A 9,731-nucleotide genomic window follows, 5' to 3' on the forward strand; every position below is an offset into this window, starting at 1 on the left:
CTGACAGACGCTGCAGAAATGCAAGTGCTTCTTTGCAAAAGTTCGATGCAAATTCAAAATTCACGGCAAAAAAGGGCTCTCCCGGGATCTCTCGCAAATTTCAAGTAACAACCCCAAAGTGAGAATCATACAACTAGACCAACGAGCCAACTGCTTAGCAAATATGGAGATAAATGCCTTACGAAGTGCTATCTGTTAATAAACCTCCAGTCAAATCTTCTCAGATTATTAAAAGCATTGCCAAAGGAAAAGCATGAGTTTTACCCGATATCTCAAGGGATATCTTGGTGACTGCAATCAAGAGTTGCCACGACAAAGTAGCACAAATAGAACTTTGATGGGAAGAATGTATTCGCACGACCATTGTGGTGTCTTTAGACTGTAGAGGCTGCACGGAGATAAAGTGTAACCATTATTGAAGCATTTTTAGTGTGTGTTGTTATTCTTGATCGGAGGAGCAATGAGACGGAATCAGTGACTTTGCCTTTTCGACATGTTTTCTGAAGCGCCGCACGGTCCCACTCCTGCAGTCAATGAGCTGTTGGGACGTTAATGAATCCATCATCATCATCATCATCATAGGCGGTCCCTCAAAACGAGGATGACTTGCTTCCACGCCGAAAAAGGATGAGTTCACAGCTGTTTCAATGAAGGACCCGAACAACATCCCGAAGGGTGGAAGATGTCTGTGCGTGGATTTTTTTTAGTTGTGACGGCCGTTGCACCCCAGCCATCAAACGGGCTTGACAGAGCGAGGTCTTGGTCCAGTGGCAAGGGTTAAGCAGGTCGACTGGAGACCAGTTCTGCTGCACGGACCTGGTGCGCACACATATCGCAGTGTGGGCTGGCCTGTGCTAACCCTGGGCTTCTGGCCCCGAACTCATGCCTCCCCTGGGCCCCGATCACATCCCTCTACAGTCTCGCACCGCTCCTTCGCCCCGATCTCGCCGCTCCTGCTGTATCTGCCCACGCTCCAATCACCGACCTGGACCTTGTTGACTTCACACTTCGCTGCCGCCGCCCTCCTGCACCAGCTCGCGCTGCTCCCTGGAGTAGTCTCGCGGGACCTCCAAGCTGCTCCCAGGGCCGCTCGCCATTCCTTTTCTGGCCCCGACCTGCCGCTGGTGTTCTCCCGTTAGTGTATCCAGGCTGTGGGTGGCCACCCCGAGCGCAGCAGAGGGGTTTCTGCATTAGTTCTGGGTGGGGACAGTATCTTTTCCCTTCTCTCTTCCTCTTGTCTATATCCCTGTGCTTTTATTTCTCTATTTATTCCCCCTGTCTCAGTTTCTAGCGTTTAAAAGGGAACAAAAGATGAAATGGGTGTCTCTGTGGAACAATTTCTCTCACTCAAAGTTAGACGCACTACCGTTCACCATGAGGTCTAGGTAGCTAGCCGTTGATATTCAGGTTCATATATAAATATATATAAATATATCTACATGTATCATAACTGTTCCCTGGTGGTCGAGGGGTTAAGATCCGGCGCACTAACCTGGTTTCAATTGTCGATCAATTCATCGCATAAAAATAATTGAGTTCTGTGAGACGATTAATAATTGCTGTAAGCACCATGAATACCAATACTTTCTGTGATAGACCGAGCTTACAGACTATCTGGCTTCTCCTGCCCTTTGCCGGGCACGTGCTCCGGGTTTAATTTTGTAAACTGGGCGATTTCGCTGATCGTGGGGAGACGGTCGGAGCCTCTGTGGCCCCACTGTGAGGATGTGGAAGTGAACACGGTGGCTGGGTGATCCGTGACATTTCTGTAAAGGGCAGTGGAGGAGAAGGATTGAGAACTTTCAGTGTGGGACAGAAGTTGTTTCAGGTGAGCCAACACATTCCTGATCAGCACAGAGGGAGCTCACTGGTCAGTTCCCCTCATTTGTGCCAGCTATGCCAGAGGTTTCTATAGTGTAGTGGTTATCACATGTGCTTATCACGTTTGCATTACACATTAAAGGTATGAGGTTCGATCCCGGGAAGGAGCCTTATGTTTTAACTTGCTGTAGAGGAACAATCAGAGGCGAGTTTCGTCTCCTGTCAAATGCTGCCTGACCTGCTGAGATTTCCAGCATTTGCTGTTTTTATTTGCTATTTATTCTCCTGGCAAAAGTGATCCCTTATTCCTTAAGTGCTCTTTATCTCACTTCAATAAATAGATAACTTTCAGTGAGAGAAAACGGATCCACCGGGGACCTTTCGTGTGTGAGGCCAACGTGATATCCGCTACACTGCAGCCCATCAAAGGGCGAGAAACCATGAATATAAAGGATGAGCTCACAAATATCAGGGGCAGTGCAGTCTGGTCAACGTCAGACCCTCCTTTCTTATTCAGCAGAGGCATGAACGGGAGTCAGATGCCACAAAGTTTAATTAAAGACAAAATGCATTAACACTTCCAAATCTTTTCACTGTAAAATTCTTAAACTTTATTTGAAATCCTACTGCGTTGAATCTGAAAATGAGCACCATGGGCTTTTATCTTCATTACTGATTCTATTTTCTGTGCATGGTCGGAATAACCGGTGCTGTTAAATTTGACAAAAGTTGACCCAGATTCCTGATGTCATCGGCAATGAAGATTTTGAACCAGATCCTAGAATACAGTGTGTAAAATGGGTCAACATGCAGAATAACATAAGAACATAAGAAATAGGAGCAGGAGTCGGCCATACGCCCCTCGAGCCTGCTCCGACATTTAATACGATCATGGCTGATCCGATCATGGACTCAGGTCCACTTCCCTGCCCGCTCCCCAAAGCACAGGACAAATGATTGAAGTATCGACTGTCCCTCAATTAGCATTTCTTTCATTGTGCAAAAGAAGGTGAGGGGTTAATTAATGATGCTTTCCCGTGAAAGCAACACAAAAGCTTTAGAAAAAAACATACAGTGATTGGGAGGTGAGCGCTGCTTCTGACACCAGGTGGGAATGGGCGGAGATTTTAAAGCTCCTTGTATTGTGACACCTTCATATAGACAAACATCTGAGTCTTATGACGTAGACCTCGTGGCTCAATGGTAGCAATGATTTCAGTTCCGAAGGTAGCGTGTTTAAATCACATCAGGGTTACTGTACTTTTAGTTATTGTTCTTCCAGAACTAATATATTTTTTGCTGTTTGGCAATAACCAGACCCTTGCTCCAAGGTCTGTCTCACTGTTTCCCCGGTGTCAGACAGAGATACGCCTGCTGTCCTCATTTATTTCATGTGACAGGTTACAACAGTTCAAAATCAACCTGCAGATGGCCACATACAGCATTAAATAGTCAGGATGGCCGAGCGGTCTCAGGTGCTGTGTTCAAGTTGCAGTCTTCTCTAGAGGTCTGTGTTTAAATCTGACATTTCTTATTTTTAATCATTCAGTGAAACTCATTGTTTGACACCACGATCAACTCCTTCAAAGTGGGATTCAGCAGTTCACCTGCTCGCTTAACATTTCCGTCTGACCGGGTGCTGAAAGTGGAGAGGTTTCCGCAGTTCATAAACATGTCAGGATTTGGAGCCGGAGTGGGCCATTCGGCCCCTCGAGCCTGGTCCACCATTGAAGAAGATCCTGTGTTTTCGGTGCCTGGTTCATAGAAACATAGAAACATAGAAAATAGGTGCAGGAGTAGGCCATTCGGCCCTTCTAGCCTGCACCGCCATTCAATGAGTTCATGGCTGAACATGCACCTTCAGTACCCCATTCCTGCTTTCTCACCATACCCCTTGATCCCCCAGTAGTAAGGACTTCATCTAACTCCTTTTTGAATATATTTAGTGAATTGGCCTCAACAACTTTCTGTGGTAGAGAATTCCACAGGTTCACCACTCTCTGGGTGAAGAAATTCCTCCTCATCTCGGTCCTAAATGGCTTCCCCCTTATCCTTAGACTGTGTCCCCTGGTTCTGGACTTCCACAACATTGGGAACATTCCTCCTGCATCTAACCTGTCTAACCCCATCAGAATTTTAAACGTTTCTATGAGGTCCCCTCTCATTCTTCTGAACTCCAGTGAATACAAGCCCAGTTGATCCAGTCTTTCTTGATAGGTCAGTCCCGCCATCCCGGGAATCAGTCTGGTGAACCTTCGCTGTACTCCCTCAATAGCAAGAATGTCCTTCCTCAGGTTAGGAGACCAAAACTGTACACAATACTCCAGGTGTGGCCTCACCAAGGCCCTGTACAATTGTAGCAACACCTCCCTGCCCTTGTACTCAAATCCCCTCGCTATGAAGGCCAACATGCCATTTGCTTTCTTAACCGCCTGCTGTACCTGCTTGCCAACCTTCAAAATGTTCATTGCTGGTAACATCAACAGGAGACTGGGGAAACAGTGAGAAAGACTTTAGAGCAAAGGTCTGGTTATTGTGAAACACCAAAGGAAATATAAATTCAAGAAACATAGAAAACATAGAAAATAGGTGCAGAGGTAGGCCATTCGGCCCTTTGAGCCTGCACCGCCATTCAATGAGTTCATGGCTGAACATGCAACTTCAATACCCCATTCCTGCTTTCTCGCCATAGCCCTTGATCCCACTCGTCTGAAGGACTACATCAAACTCCTTTTTGAGAAGAATAACCTCGAAAAGAAATGTGACCCCGACACCCAGGAAGAAGTGTTAAGGCAGAAGATTAAATGCTGCATTCCTCTGTTCAAAAAAATTCCTTTCACAATCATTTCTCTGACCGTAAATGCACAAAACAAAAATGTTCCTTTCAAAGTCATTAAACTTCCGAATCTCCTGAATCAGATGCCTCTAGTTTTGCCTACTCAATCCATGTCCCTTTGCAATGTTCTGCTTCCACCCACACTATGAAATGTGCCACTAACTTATAGAATCATGGAATGGTTACAGCACGGAAGGCCATTCGGCCCGTCGAGCCCGTGCCGACTCTCAGCGATTCCCATTCCCCCGCCCTTTCCCTGTAGCCCTGCAATTGTTTTTCCTTCAGACACTGATCCAGCTCCCATTTGAAAGATAAGATTGAGTCTGCTTCCACCATCCTTTCAAGCCGTGCATTCCAGATCCTAACCACTCGCTGCTAAATGGCCACCTCGTGTTCCTATGTGTAAAGTCTGGGAAACACTCGATCAATTCCTGCCACACTCACAGCCTTCCTAAATATAGCACCGTCATTCTATTCTCGTAAAACCAGGTCCTGAAGTATAGGCCAGCTGTGTAGGTTAAAGCTCTGGTTATTGCTGTAGTGTTTCCGTAATGTAGTGGTTATTAGATTCACCTCACACGCGAAATGTCCCTGGTTCAAAATTGCGCGGAAACATTTTGAAAACATGTTCAATTAAATATTTGAAGAAATGGATTTATTCATATTAGTGTTCAATATTAACAAAAAACAATGTCCCATAACCTTGTTAAATTTTCTGATATCTCTGTTCAGTTCTGTATACACTCAAACTGAATGCTCATAAAAATACTGGAGTGGGAACTCACAGGATAACAGCACAGCTGGCAATGTTTGTGGAATGTATTCGCGCAGCCAAAACGCACAATGACAACCTGGAATGACAAACAGTTAAATGCTTCGTCCCTGGGTGGGCTCGAACCACCAACCTTTCGGTTAATAGCCGAACGCGCTAACCCATTGCGCCACAGAGACTGACGCAATTGCACACAGCAAGACATCTCAAACCAGGGTGTCAGTCAGTTAAACCTTCAGATTGCTCTGACCGGGATGGAACTTGTCCACTCTCAGTTGTACTTTTCCCAAGTAAAGGGTGGGACATTCATTGTGGATGTGTGGAAGCAGTCTGGTCCCGCACACTGCAGACACTGCCATGTCACCACCAACCAGCTCTCCCACAACCGGTGTGATCTACCTTCCAGCCTTCCGGTGCCTTGTCTGTGACGAAGTATTCTGATTGCCCCGAAGCCAGTATTAGGTTTTAATTCCTTTTCAGCTCCTGACTGCGGATATTGCTCTGATTAAACGCGAACACAATGCTAACAGGGACAGTTCAATTCACCGTTTCTTTGCTTGGTGAAATTTCAAAGATTGAAAGCGACGCACATCAAACACAAACCTCGTCACCGACTCACTAACTCGACAAAACTTTGCATTTTCTTTCCATGCCAAGCATTTTACATGAATACATTGCAATGCCAACGCACTTTTTACCTGGCAAGACTGAAGTACAAGCTGTGATGAACAGTGTGAAACAGAAACAGCTACTTGAAAAACCATAGCCTCGATGCCATCTGTTTGAATTGTTCTGCATCGATAATTAGCAGAGAGCAAAGAGAGGAAACTGATGGTGTGGATGAGAAAAGGCCGAGCCAAAGTGTACTGTTGGAGATGATTTTGTTGTTTTTGAGAATTGTTTCAAATATTTTACCATGGTTGGTTCCAAAGTGTAATGGTGAGCACTCTGAGATCTGAGTTCAAATCTCGGTGGAACCTGATTCCTTGTTGTCCCAGCTGCTGAAAATTTGGGACAAACAAGTGAAATACACCTGGTGCTGGTGGGCAGTTTTGTTGCCTTTGTCATTGATACTTGATCTACAAGTCTAGTTATCAAATCGTGTGCTCAACCATCAGTTACCTGTTACAAAATGTTGAAAACGGCTGTCTTGCTCTTTTTGCTTCGTTGCTTTTAACCTCGAATTACCCGCACACACTCCGTTGTAGTAAAGGCAGGATCGGGTCTTTTATTTAAACATTCATACCAAACAAACCAAGTGTGAAAGTTACTGAGAACACTTCACAAAGGCAGCTTGCTTCGATTTCCGTGGCTGCTTGAGACACACACCTTCCGAATGTCCAGTGTCTCTGGTGTCTGCGTGTGTGAGTCTCATCTTTATACTCTTATTTCTTTACATTTAGACAATCACAGCTAACGGCTTTGTGAATTGTTTAACATACAGATTAATATTGCTTGTTTAACCTACAGATGTCATTCAATAGTAACAAAGGTACAATCAAATATTTAACATACAGACAATGACCAGTTACTCATTTCAATGGCTGAAGGCACCACATTGTCTAACAGTCTCTTTCCATCCAAACTTCAATCTTCCTGTTTTTTAATTCAAACTTCAGACCACGTGCTGAACAAAGAGTTCAGCAATGCGGGACTGTGCTCTCACATTCCCCCACTTCTTCTCCTCGCCTCTCTGCAGGTCTTATCTGGGTAACATACATTTGCATGGTGGCTCGAGCTCGTTGAACAGCATTGTCCAGTTGTTGTCCTTGTTTTCCAACACGACATCCGCAGTAAATCAAAATGACCAGCACGACCAGCTGAACCAGCACCAGCATAAGGACAGGGTGTATCATTGTGTTCATCACGCCTGTTGCCGTCGGGCTCCATCCCAACAATGACTCCCACCAGCTTACATGTTCAATCTGGTCCAAAGTTGTGTGCACGTTCTCGATTTCCGCAGTGTGATGGTTAATGTCCACAACGATTTCTTGATTCAAACTCTGTAGCTGTTGAAATGTTGTATTCCATTTCCGTATTTCCTTCTTCCAAATAGCAGCGCGCTTCGGGTCAAAGTAGGGTTCTTGTAGATTCAGATTCTCAGGATGCCATTTTAAAGTCCGTTGGTCTGTGACCACCATATCCATTTTTAATTAAAAGTCAATTTTCAATATTTGATGTTTCCAACTGAATTCCATGCTGTTTACATTCAGAAATGTAAACTCACAATCGGTGTCTTCGACTAAGTCTGTTACCCTCTGCACAGGTTTTAACAATTTCCTCTGCTTTGTGGGAGAAATGTAACAACATCGAGGAAAGGATGACGGAAATGCTGAATAGTCGGTCGAGAGACCCAGTCCTTCTCTCAGTTCACCATTCGGAACTGCTGTAATTCACTCTCTCGACATTTGCAACGATCCAACTTCTATTTCGCATCCTTTAAGATCATGTTTGTAACTCCCACATTTGAGCTTTTCACTGAACATCTCATCAGTTCTGAGACAGCCCATTCCTGCAGAAACTTTAAATGTTTCTGAACAAGCTTCTCCCACTGCTTTCATCTCTGACTGTTCAGTAACTGCTCCTCGTGTATCTGGGGTGTTGGGGAACTGTCTCTGAAGAGGGGAATCCCCTTCCTCCAGGAGCAACTTCATTTGTCCGGCAGACCTGTGTCCATTTCCCGCTGCCCTTCCACACAAGCCTCGATAAGGGAATGGCCACCCCTATCCTGAAGTAAGGGTCCTAAAGGAACGACATGTGTGGTTGAGGCGCGGCATCCCTATAGGGATTCTCCCTCACCTGCGGAATCAACCCCCAACCTCAGCAACTGAACCGAGGTATCATTCCTGTCTGTGACTCCAGCTTCTCTTTCCTGATTCTTCAACTTTTCTTTTAACTTTTCTAATTCTTTAGCCAGTCTATCCCTGTCCTCTAGCAACTGACGACCACCACCTTGTCCTGCTCCTTTTATGTGGCTCCTCGCGGGATTCATCCACTCAGGCCCTTCTGCCTTCCATCGCTGTAACCCCTGTCTCACTTCCATGACTGAAATTCCTGCAGCTCCCTGATACAAGCTTTCTACCCTTGCCAACCATTTATCAAAACGTTCGTCCCCACCCCAGGCATCTACTTCCAGAACTACTGACGGGGATAGGAGAGTCAAAATGATCTCTCTATGTGTACCATCCCCATAATGACTGATATCAATCTAATTACTTCCCAAACTTTTACACAACTAGAATATACATTACCCAGCCTCCCTGGGTCCTTCCCCTGGTAATAATGCAAGCCGCTTTATTAACTGTGTCCCGAGTGAGTAACAAAGATTTCACCTATTATTCTACCAAGCATGAGACCTGGAAGTTGTTTCAAAACCTACTCCCGTTCCCCAGTGATTCCCTAAAGCTCACAGAACCATGTGAACCCTCGGTTTCTCTGATATGTCCCAGACTGCCACCATCCCAGAATATTACACCACCACTGGGCAAACTTATTAAGATCCTGAAGAGGTGCAGGTCCCACTTCACGAAGGATAGCTCTCATGTCCTGTAACTTGACCCCTCCTCGCTCATACCAGGTATCCCCAAAACCACTTAAGGTCGTGTTCCCTTCACGAGCTCCACAGGGAGTAGAGGAATCATGATCCTGCTCTGGCCTTGTCCGCTCGAGCGTGCTTCCCCCACTCTCCACATTACCGGAAGGTCGTGTGTAATGTTGTGGGGTGTTAAGCGCCTGAGTAACCGAAGAGGCATTTAAGTGCTCCGCCTCCGATCCTAACGTTGCCACACGAACCACACGGGTTCGAGGCTCCGAAGTCAGAGAAGACAAAGGAGCTGTGGATGGGAACCATGGGCATTCTCCCTGTCCCTTAATCCCCTTTTCAACTCTCAGACCCGGGGAATCCTCCGAATACCACCCAGCTTTATCAATTGCTGTCTCCGTGGGCAACCTAATACCACCATCTGCTGCAGCTTAGATATTCCTTTCTCTGGATCTTGTTTACGCTTCTGTTCATCAGCAAGATGCTGATTCAGCGTCAGAACAGTCCTGGCTGCCCCGAGTGCCTGAAATCACCAATTCTCTATTTCTTTACTCACTGCTGTTAGCTGCTCTCTGAGTTCTGAGACTTCCCTATCTCGAGCCTCAGCCTCTTCTCCTAACGTTTGAATCCCCAGCATGAGACAATGCAACACGAACGCTTTTCTCTTTTTATCACTTTTTAACCCAAACACTTTAATCTTTTTTAACTGGACACTCTTCACTAAGGACTGCCGTGTCTCTCTCCATCCTCCTGTCATTGTT

The 9,731-nt window shown here is 45.7% G+C and overlaps 1 non-coding gene across 1 annotated transcript; it reads right to left on the reverse strand.

Moving 5' to 3' along the window:
• Positions 1-5,534: 5,534 nt before the first annotated feature.
• trnan-auu (transfer RNA asparagine (anticodon AUU)) lies at positions 5,535-5,608 on the reverse strand. Its single transcript has one exon. It is a non-coding gene; the product is annotated as a tRNA-Asn (tRNA).
• Between the last annotated feature and the right edge of the window lie 4,123 nt (positions 5,609-9,731).

The sequence above is a fragment of the Pristiophorus japonicus genome, unplaced genomic scaffold, assembly GCF_044704955.1.
Source record: "Pristiophorus japonicus isolate sPriJap1 unplaced genomic scaffold, sPriJap1.hap1 HAP1_SCAFFOLD_262, whole genome shotgun sequence".
Taxonomy (NCBI): domain Eukaryota; kingdom Metazoa; phylum Chordata; class Chondrichthyes; family Pristiophoridae; genus Pristiophorus; species Pristiophorus japonicus.